Raw genomic sequence first — 9,103 nt, 5'->3', positions numbered from 1 at the left:
AAATTTGGTGTGTATCAAAGATGTCTAGGTCTTTGCCTTTATGTTGGATGAGTAGGATGCTGCTGCTTGTGTTGAGAACATGGTGCTTTATTTTATGCAGGTGGGTGGCTATTGTTGATGTGTGGTATTTTTTGGTTTTCTAGTGGTGCCATGTGTTCTTTGAAGCTACATCTACATCTACATTTATACTCCGCAAGCCACTCAACGGTGTGTGGCGGAGGGCACTTTACGTGCCACGGTCATTACCTCCCTTTTCTGTTCCAGTCGCGTATGGTTCGTGGGAAGAACGACTGTCTGGAAGCCTCTGTACGCGCTCGAATCTCTCTAATTTTACATTCGTGATCTCCTCGGGAGGTATAAGTAGGGGGAAGCAATATATTCGATACCTCATCCAGAAACGCACCCTCTCGAACCCTGCCGAACAAGCTACACCGCGATGCAGAGCGCCTCTCTTGCAGAGTCTGCCACTTGAGTTTGCTAAACATCTCCGTAACGCTATCACGGTTACCAAATAACCCTGTGACGAAACGCGCCACTCTTCTTTGGACCTTCTCTATCTCCTCCATCAACCCGATCTGGTACGGATCCCACACTGATGAGCAATACTCAAGTATATGTCGAACGAGTGTTTTGTAAGCCACCTCCTTTGTTGATGGACTACATTTTCTAAGGACTCTCCCAATGAATCTCAACCTGGCACCCGCCTTACCAACAATTAATTTTGTATGATCATTCCACTTCAAATAGTTCCGCACGCATACTCCCAGATATTTTACAGAAGTAACTGCTACCAGTGTTTGTTCCGCTATCATATAATCATACAATAAAGGATCCTTCTTTCTATGTATTCGCAATACATTACATTTGTCTATGTCAAGGGTCAGTTGCCACTCCCTGCACCAAGTGCCTATCCGCTGCAGATCTTCCTGCATTTCGCTACAATTTTCTAATGCTGCAACTTCTCTGTAAACTACAGCATCATCCGCGAAAAGCCGCATGGAACTTCCGACACTATCTACTAGGTCATTTATATATATTGTGAAAAGCAATGGTCCCATAACACTCCCCTGTGGCCCGCCAGAAGTTACTTTAACGTCTTTAGACGTCTCCCCATTGATAACAACATGCTGTGTTCTGTTTGCTAAAAACTCTTCAATCCAGCCACACAGCTGGTCTGATATTCCGTAGGCTCTTACTTTGTTTATCAGGCGACAGTGCGGAACGGTATCGAACGCCTTCCGGAAGTCAAGGAAAATAGCGTCTACCTGGGAGCCTGTATCTAATATTTTCTGTGTCTCATGAACAAGTAAAGCGAGTTGGGTCTCACACGATCGCTGTTTCCGGAATCCATGTTGATTCCTACAGAGTAGATTCTGGGTTTCCAAAAACGACATGATACCCGAGCAAAAAACATGTTCTGAAATTCTACAACAGATCGACGTCAGAGATATAGGTCTATAGTTTTGCGCATCTGCTCGACGACCCTTCTAGGAGACTGGGACTACCTGTGCGCTTTTCCAATCATTTGGAACCTTCCGTTCCTCTAGAGACTTGCGGTACACGGCTGTTAGAAGGGGGGCAAGTTCTTTCGCGTACTCTGTGTAGAATCGAATTGGTATCCCGTCAGGTCCAGTGGACTTTCCTCTGTTGAGTGATTCCATTTGCTTTTCGATTCCTTGGACACTTATTTCGATGTCAGCCATTTTTTCGTTTGTGCGAGGATTTAGAGAAGGAACTGCAGTGCGGTCTTCCTCTGTGAAACAGCTTTTGAAAAAGGTGTTTAGTATTTCAGCTTTACGCGTGTCATCCTCTGTTTCAATGCCATGATCATCCCGGAGTGTCTGGATATGCTGTTTCGAGCCACTTGCTGATTTAACGTAAGACCAGAACTTCCTAGGATTTTCTGTCAAGTCGGTACATAGAATTTTACTTTCGAATTCACTGAACGCTTCACGCATAGCCCTCCTTACGCTAACTTTGACATCGTTTAGCTTCTGTTTGTCTGAGAGGTTTTGGCTGCGTTTACACTTGGAGTGAAGCTCTTTTTGCTTTCGCAGTAGTTTCCTAAATTTGTTGTTGAACCACGGTGGGTTTTTCCCGTCCCTCACAGTTTTACTCGGCACGTACCTGTCTAAAACGCATTTTACGATTGCCTTGAACTTTTTCCATAAACACTCAACATTGTCAGTGTCGGAACAGAAATTTTCATTGTGATCTGTTAGGTAGTCTGAAATCTGCCTTCTATTACTCTTGCTAAACAGATAAACCTTCCTCCCTTTTTTATATTCCTATTAACTTCCATATTCAGGGGTGCTGCAACGGCCTTGTGATCAGTGATTCCCTGTTCTGCACTTACAGAGTCGAAAAGTTCGGGTCTGTTTGTTATCAGTAGGTCCAAGATGTTATCTCCACGAGTCGGTTCTCTGTTTAATTGCTCGAGGTAATTTTCGGATAGTGCACTCAGTACAATGTCACTCGATGCTCTGTCCCTACCACCCGTCCTAAACATTTGAGTGTCCCAGTCTATGTCTGGTAAATTGAAATCTCCACCTAAGACTATAACATGCTGAGAAAATTTATGTGAAATGTTTTACAAATTTTCTCTCAGTTGTTCTGTCACTAATGCTGCTGAGTCGGGAGGTCGGTAAAAGGAGCCAACTATTAACCTAGCTCGGTTGTTGAGTGTAACCTCCACCCATAATAATTCACAGGAACTATCCACTTCCACTTCACTACATGATAAACTACTACTAACAGCGACAAACACGCCACTACCGGTTGCATGCAATCTATCATTTCTAAACACCGTCTGTACCTTTGTAAAAATTTCGGCAGAATTTATATCTGGATTCAGCCAGCTTTCTGTACCGATAACGATTTCAGCTTCGGTGCTTTCTATCAGCGGTTGAAGTTCCGGTACTTTACCAATGCAGTTTCGACAGTTTACAATTACGATTTCTGCTTGGTCCCCGCATGTCCTGACTTTGCCCCCACCCTTTGAGGCTGTTGCCCTTTCTGTACTTGCCCGAGGCCATCTAACCTAAAAAACCGCCCAGTCCACGCCACACAACCCCTGCTACCCGTATAGCCGCTTGCCGCGTGTAGTGGACTCCTGACCTATTCAGCGGAACCCGAAACCCCACCACCCTATGGCGCAAGTCGAGGAATCTGCAGCCCACACGGTCGCAGAACCGTCTCAGCCTCTGATTCAGACCCTCCACTCGGCTCTGTACCAGAGGTCCGCAGTCAGTCCTGTTGACGATGCTGTAGATGGTGAGCTCTGCTTTCATCCCGCTAGCGAGACTGGCCGTATTCACCAAATCATATAGCCGCCGGAAGCCAGAGAGGATTTCCTCCGATCCATAGCGACACACATCATTGGTGCCGACATGAGCGACCACCTGCAGATGGGTGCACCCTGTACCATTCATGGCATCCGGAAGGACGCTTTCCACATCTGGAATGACTCCCCCCGGTATGCACACGGAATGCACATTGGTTTTCTTCCCCTCTCTTGATGCCATATCCCTAAGGGGCCCCATTACGCGCCTGACGTTGGAGCTCCCAACTACCAGTACGCCCACCCTCTGCGACCGCCCGGATCTTGCAGACAGAGGGGCAACCTCTGGAACAGGACAAGCAGCCATGTCCGGCCGAAGATCAGTATCAGCCTGAGACAGAGACTGAAACCGGTTCGTCAGACAAACTGGAGAGGCCTTCCGTTCAGCCATCCGGAACGTCTTTCGCCCCCTGCCACACCTCGAGACGACCTCCCACTCTACCACAGGTGAGGGATCAGCCTCAATGTGGGCAGTATCCCGGGCAGCCACAGTCGTAGTCCGGTCGGGGGATGTGTGGGACGAGCTGGCCGTCCCCGACAAACCCCCATCCGGACCCCCACATTGATGCCCATTGGCAACAGCCTCAAGCTGTGTGACCGAAGCCAACACTGCCTGAAGCTGGGAGAGAAGGGATGCCAACTCAGCCTGCATCCGAACACAGCAGTTGCAGTCCCTATCCATGCTAAAAACTGTTGTGCAAAGAACGTCTGAACTAATTTACAGAGAGCACAAACAACTCAACACAAAATTTAAACGGTTATTAAAATACAAGATTGCCTAGTAAATGCAGTAATGCTGGTACTTGCGCACTGCTGACACACTGCTCGGCGGCGGAAGGAGACTACGAGATTTTACACTATTCAGGTACTAAAACGCGATGCTACAACTCTCAAATACTACAATACGCCAGAAATTTATGAATTAAACAACGCAAATACCAAAAACACGCAAAGAAATTAAGAATTAAACTATGTAACAAGTATGTGAGCTAAGAGTATACGACTTGCTGCTGCAGCTGCTTATCCAACGGTGGCAGGGAGCACACTGGCTGTGACCAACCGACACTGGCCGTTCAAAACAAAAACAGAAGACAGACGACTACGCGAATTTACACTATTCAGGCACTAAAACGCGATGCTACAACTCTCAAATACTACAATAAGCCCGAAATCTATGAATTAAACAACGCAAATACCAAAAACACGCAAAGAAATTAAGAATTAAACTATGTAACAAATAAGTGAGCTAAGAGTATACGACTTGCTGCTGCAGCTGCTTATCCAACGGCGGCAGGGAGCACATGATCTACATGTCTGACATATGTAGAAACAGTCACAGTCCTAACACTCAATTTTGTACATATCTGTATGATGAAGTTGGTGTCGAGTGTTGCTGTTGTGAGGTAACTTCTGACCAATATTAATGTATGCAATAAAGGATATGTTTATGTCCCTTTGTTTGAAGATATTGGCGAAGTGATATGAAATATTGCATATAAGGGGGATTGTATGGAACACGTTGTTTTCTTTTTGTTTTTTTGTGCTTTGATTGCTTTGCCACTACTGAGTGTCTACTGTCTACTACAGAGCTGTTATAATCATTTACAATAGTTGTTTGTTTTATTATTTCGGTTTCTTGTTCACATTTATCATCAGAGAGTGGTAGTTGGATAGCTCTGTTGATCATGTACCAGAATGTGGGCTGCGGAGTGGCAGTAGGAACTGTGGATTGTAGTTTGTGCCATGGTAGGATTCTGGTAAATTTCAAAGTAATATCTCTTATTCTTTATTCTAATGGTAAGGACTAATAGATTTATACTGCCACCTGCTCGGTGTACAAGTGTGAATTTTATGTTTTCATGGGAAATGGTGAATAATTGGTTAAATTCATTGATGTCATCTTTTGTGTACACACCTAAATATTTACCATAAATATTTAGTTATGTTACAATGCCGTACTCCAAATGTACTAGGGATTGACCCCATTTACATCACACTGATATCTTGTACCCCCTATCAGCTTGAAAATATATGTACATCAACTAATGGCACAAATTGTATATCTGTCTCCTAATTTTTAAGCACTAACCAATGTATTACCCCAACCTTAAGCCAGTTATTATATGTAACATGTATAATGTTAAGAATGCCCTGCTTTGGAAAGCTTGCTTTCATCCAATTACTCATTCCACCGTCTCCCTCCTTCTCCCTTTTTTTTTCTTTTTCTTCCTCTCCCTCTGCCTCCTGTCATTCATTCCTGTGAATCCCAACCAAAATTGTTATTTATGTATAATTTTACCACTGTGGCCAACATAATAACTGCACTTTGCAACACGTCACCCGATTATTTAAACGAATATCAAAATTTTGTAAACTTGACTAAATCAGATTTATACACCACCTGAAATATTTATTCCACCACATGTACTCAACACAACAAAGATCTCCAAAATCCTTTAAAAAGCATTTGTAATAATGTTGTTATGATATACAATCTTTGTACGTTGTGATAATGTTTCTCTTTCGCTATATTATCCTTGAAACTAATAGTTTCCCGATGCCATGTCTGTTTACAAAATATGAGAGTATACATGTGTTACGACATTGAAAGGAATCTGTACCCTTTTTTACTTATTTTAGATACACGTTTAGCTTTTTGCAAAAAAAACCCAAAGCGTGTTCCAAAATTTTTTTTTTTGTTTCTCCAATAGACAATGCCATAAATTCCTCCGAAAATCGTAACACAGCACACACATTTCCTCCGAAAATCGTAACACAGCACACACATACATCATACTAACGAATGTAAATCCACCTGATGATGGAGGTTTAAACCTTTGAAAATCGTCCTGGAAATAAACACTGACTTGTAACAGTAAACTTGTCAATAACAGTAACGGTAAAGCCTAATCTAAAATGTTATCGTTTAAAGTAGAGCTAATGTAAAAGGATGAAAAGAAGAACCACAATAATCAAATTTAACCTGCCAAATCTCACCAAGTACCCTACCAAAAGCAGACACTCTAATCAAAACAATTAATAAAAGAATACAATATCTTTCCATATTATAAAAATGAATATAAATGTATATATGTTCCACATCTCGCCCGCATCTCGTGGTCGTGCGGTAGCGTTCTCGCTTCCCACGCCCGGGTTCCCGGGTTCGATTCCCGGCGGGGTCAGGGATTTTCTCTGCCTCGTGATGGCTGGGTGTTGTGTGCTGTCCTTAGGTTAGTTAGGTTTAAGTAGTTCTAAGTTCTAGGGGACTGATGACCATAGATGTTAAGTCCCATAGTGCTCAGAGCCATTTGAACCATGTTCCACATCTCTTCCCAAAAATCTGGACGGGTTTCAGCCAAACTTTGGTGCACATGTCAGTTACTCTCTGGAAAGAATCGCTGCATGTATAAGAAACACCTACCTGTTAAAGGAGTGGGGTAGAGTGAGAATTACGAATATCCATATTTTATTCGTGAATTATTTGAGAATGAGAGCACTTAGTGAATCGCCACGAACTTTACACATAATTTCAGACCTGAATGAAACTTTATCTCGCTGACAACCCCCACAGAATATGAAGCGTTTATCGCTTGCATTTTCGCTCCTGATGCAGCAAACTGCCACACGAACCATGAGTTTATAAATTATTACTTCTTTCCTGCCCAGTGTATGCAAGACAAATTTTGTTCGCAGTATTCACATATTACACTGAGTATACCTCCAAAATTATGTCATAGTACGACACATAGTTCAGAACAAATGTAGGGCTCCCTAAACTCTGAGATGCGTAATAATTGCTGCATCATGCATGACATTTAAATTTATTACTTCTTTGCGTCAAAATGTATTCGCAACACTTTCGTAGACAATATTCACATATGCTGCTGACTGTATCTACAAATATATATCACTGTATGACACTTAGTTCAGGACATACGTCATAAACGCTGGGATGCTTGAAAAACAACTGTATTATGCGTTACGTTTAACTTTGTTGCTTATTAGCTAGTAATTCTATTCACTATTCATTTTGCAGACAGTAGACAAATATGGCACTGGACGTACCTGCAAAATGAAATCCTTGCACGACAAAGTTCAGGAGATAAGTCATAAACATCGAGCTGCTTGAAAATGAAACAACTGGGCGAATTTCGCTAGGGATACAGGATAAATATGAGTATGAATACATGTGAAATTTTCTGACACTCCACTCCTTTTCACGTTCATCAGACATCAGCAAAATCACCCTGTTAGTGCGTTAGCGCCACTAGAATAAAATATTGCGGTTAAGAGTGGACCCATATTCAATGACACAGTACGTCAGTGTTTAGCTGTAAAATTGGTTTAATTTCTCAATTATTGTCCAAGAAGTACACGGGCTTACATAGATTGTGACATGACACTCTCAGGACGGTTTTCAAGATAACACATTACGTCTTGTTTATCACAAACAGCTCTGAACACAACATCAAATTTAGAGAAGGTTCTCTTCAAGATTTTTCTTACTACTGGACAGTGAAGTTGGCTGATATTATGACAAATCGTCCGATTCCAGGTCTAAGTTCGGTACTATTTAGGATGACACTCAAGTCTACAGAGAATGGTTGGGTTTTGTGACAAGATGAGCAAAAGATTACTCAACGTTGCTCGAGTTAGCAGTGGACACAAACTGGTGATCCAACAATTTTAAGCCTCTGTGAGCAGAATTTACCTTTAGCTGCAACGTGCAGTCGGCTGCATGGCTGCTATCAAAAATGGTTCAAATGGCTCTAAGCGCTATGGAACTTAGCATTTGAGGTCATCAGTCCCCTAGACTTAGAACTACTTAAGTGGCTCCGGAAAGGCTCAAAATCATGAAAAGTTCAATTTTTACTTTTTTGCGTTTTCTGAATCTGCAGACCTTTTAATAGATATATAATTTATTCAATTCCGAAGACTACAACTATTTTTGAATTTTTTTTGAAATGTGTTCTACATGGGCGTGACCCACTGTGGCGCTGTTAAACTGCTGTCAAATGGTGTTATTATTAACGTCCGTGTTCATCAGGTACATTTTAGTGATGTGAGATAAAGTATAAAACCTATTTTCAGAGACTTAGCAGCACCTGAACTGTTGAAAAAGTGTATTCACGGAAAAACTCAAAACCCCAATGAAAGTGTAAATAGTGTTATATGGCCGAGAATCCCCAAGACTGTTTTTGTTGGAATAGAAACACTTCACTTTGGTGTGTATGATGCTGTTGCGACTTTCAATGATGGCAACATTGTAAGGCGCAAGGTATTTAGAAATATGGGAATGAAGATAGGTTCTAACATGGTACGAGCGATGCTTGCTTTAGACAACGAATGCCTTCGGGCTGCAGACAGGGCTGTAAAGAGTCTAGAAATACAAGCAAGAGTAAACAGGAGGAGGAACAAGAGGAAGCTGGAGGAGGAGTTTGCAGAGGATGAAGATAATCCATCCTATGGACCTGGAATGCACTAAAAAGTTAATCCAATCTTTGTCGCTCGATTCCCAAAACTTTTATTTTCTCATACTAATTACATGTTTTCTAAGGATCTTCCAAACATATTTGTTTCAAACTTTCAGTAAATGTTACAAAGTACCTTCTGCATAATTTAACACAGCCTTTTTCCAAAAAACTGTATATTTTTGAATATATAAATAAAAAATTGCAAAAAATGTTGTGAATTTTCATTACAATTGAAAAAAAATCATCTATAATAACTGAACTAAAATTTTGTAAAATCCCTGTGTTAAGT

The sequence above is a fragment of the Schistocerca nitens genome, chromosome 4, assembly GCF_023898315.1.
Source record: "Schistocerca nitens isolate TAMUIC-IGC-003100 chromosome 4, iqSchNite1.1, whole genome shotgun sequence".
Lineage (NCBI taxonomy): Eukaryota > Metazoa > Arthropoda > Insecta > Orthoptera > Acrididae > Schistocerca > Schistocerca nitens.
This window is presented reverse-complemented; position numbering follows the sequence as displayed.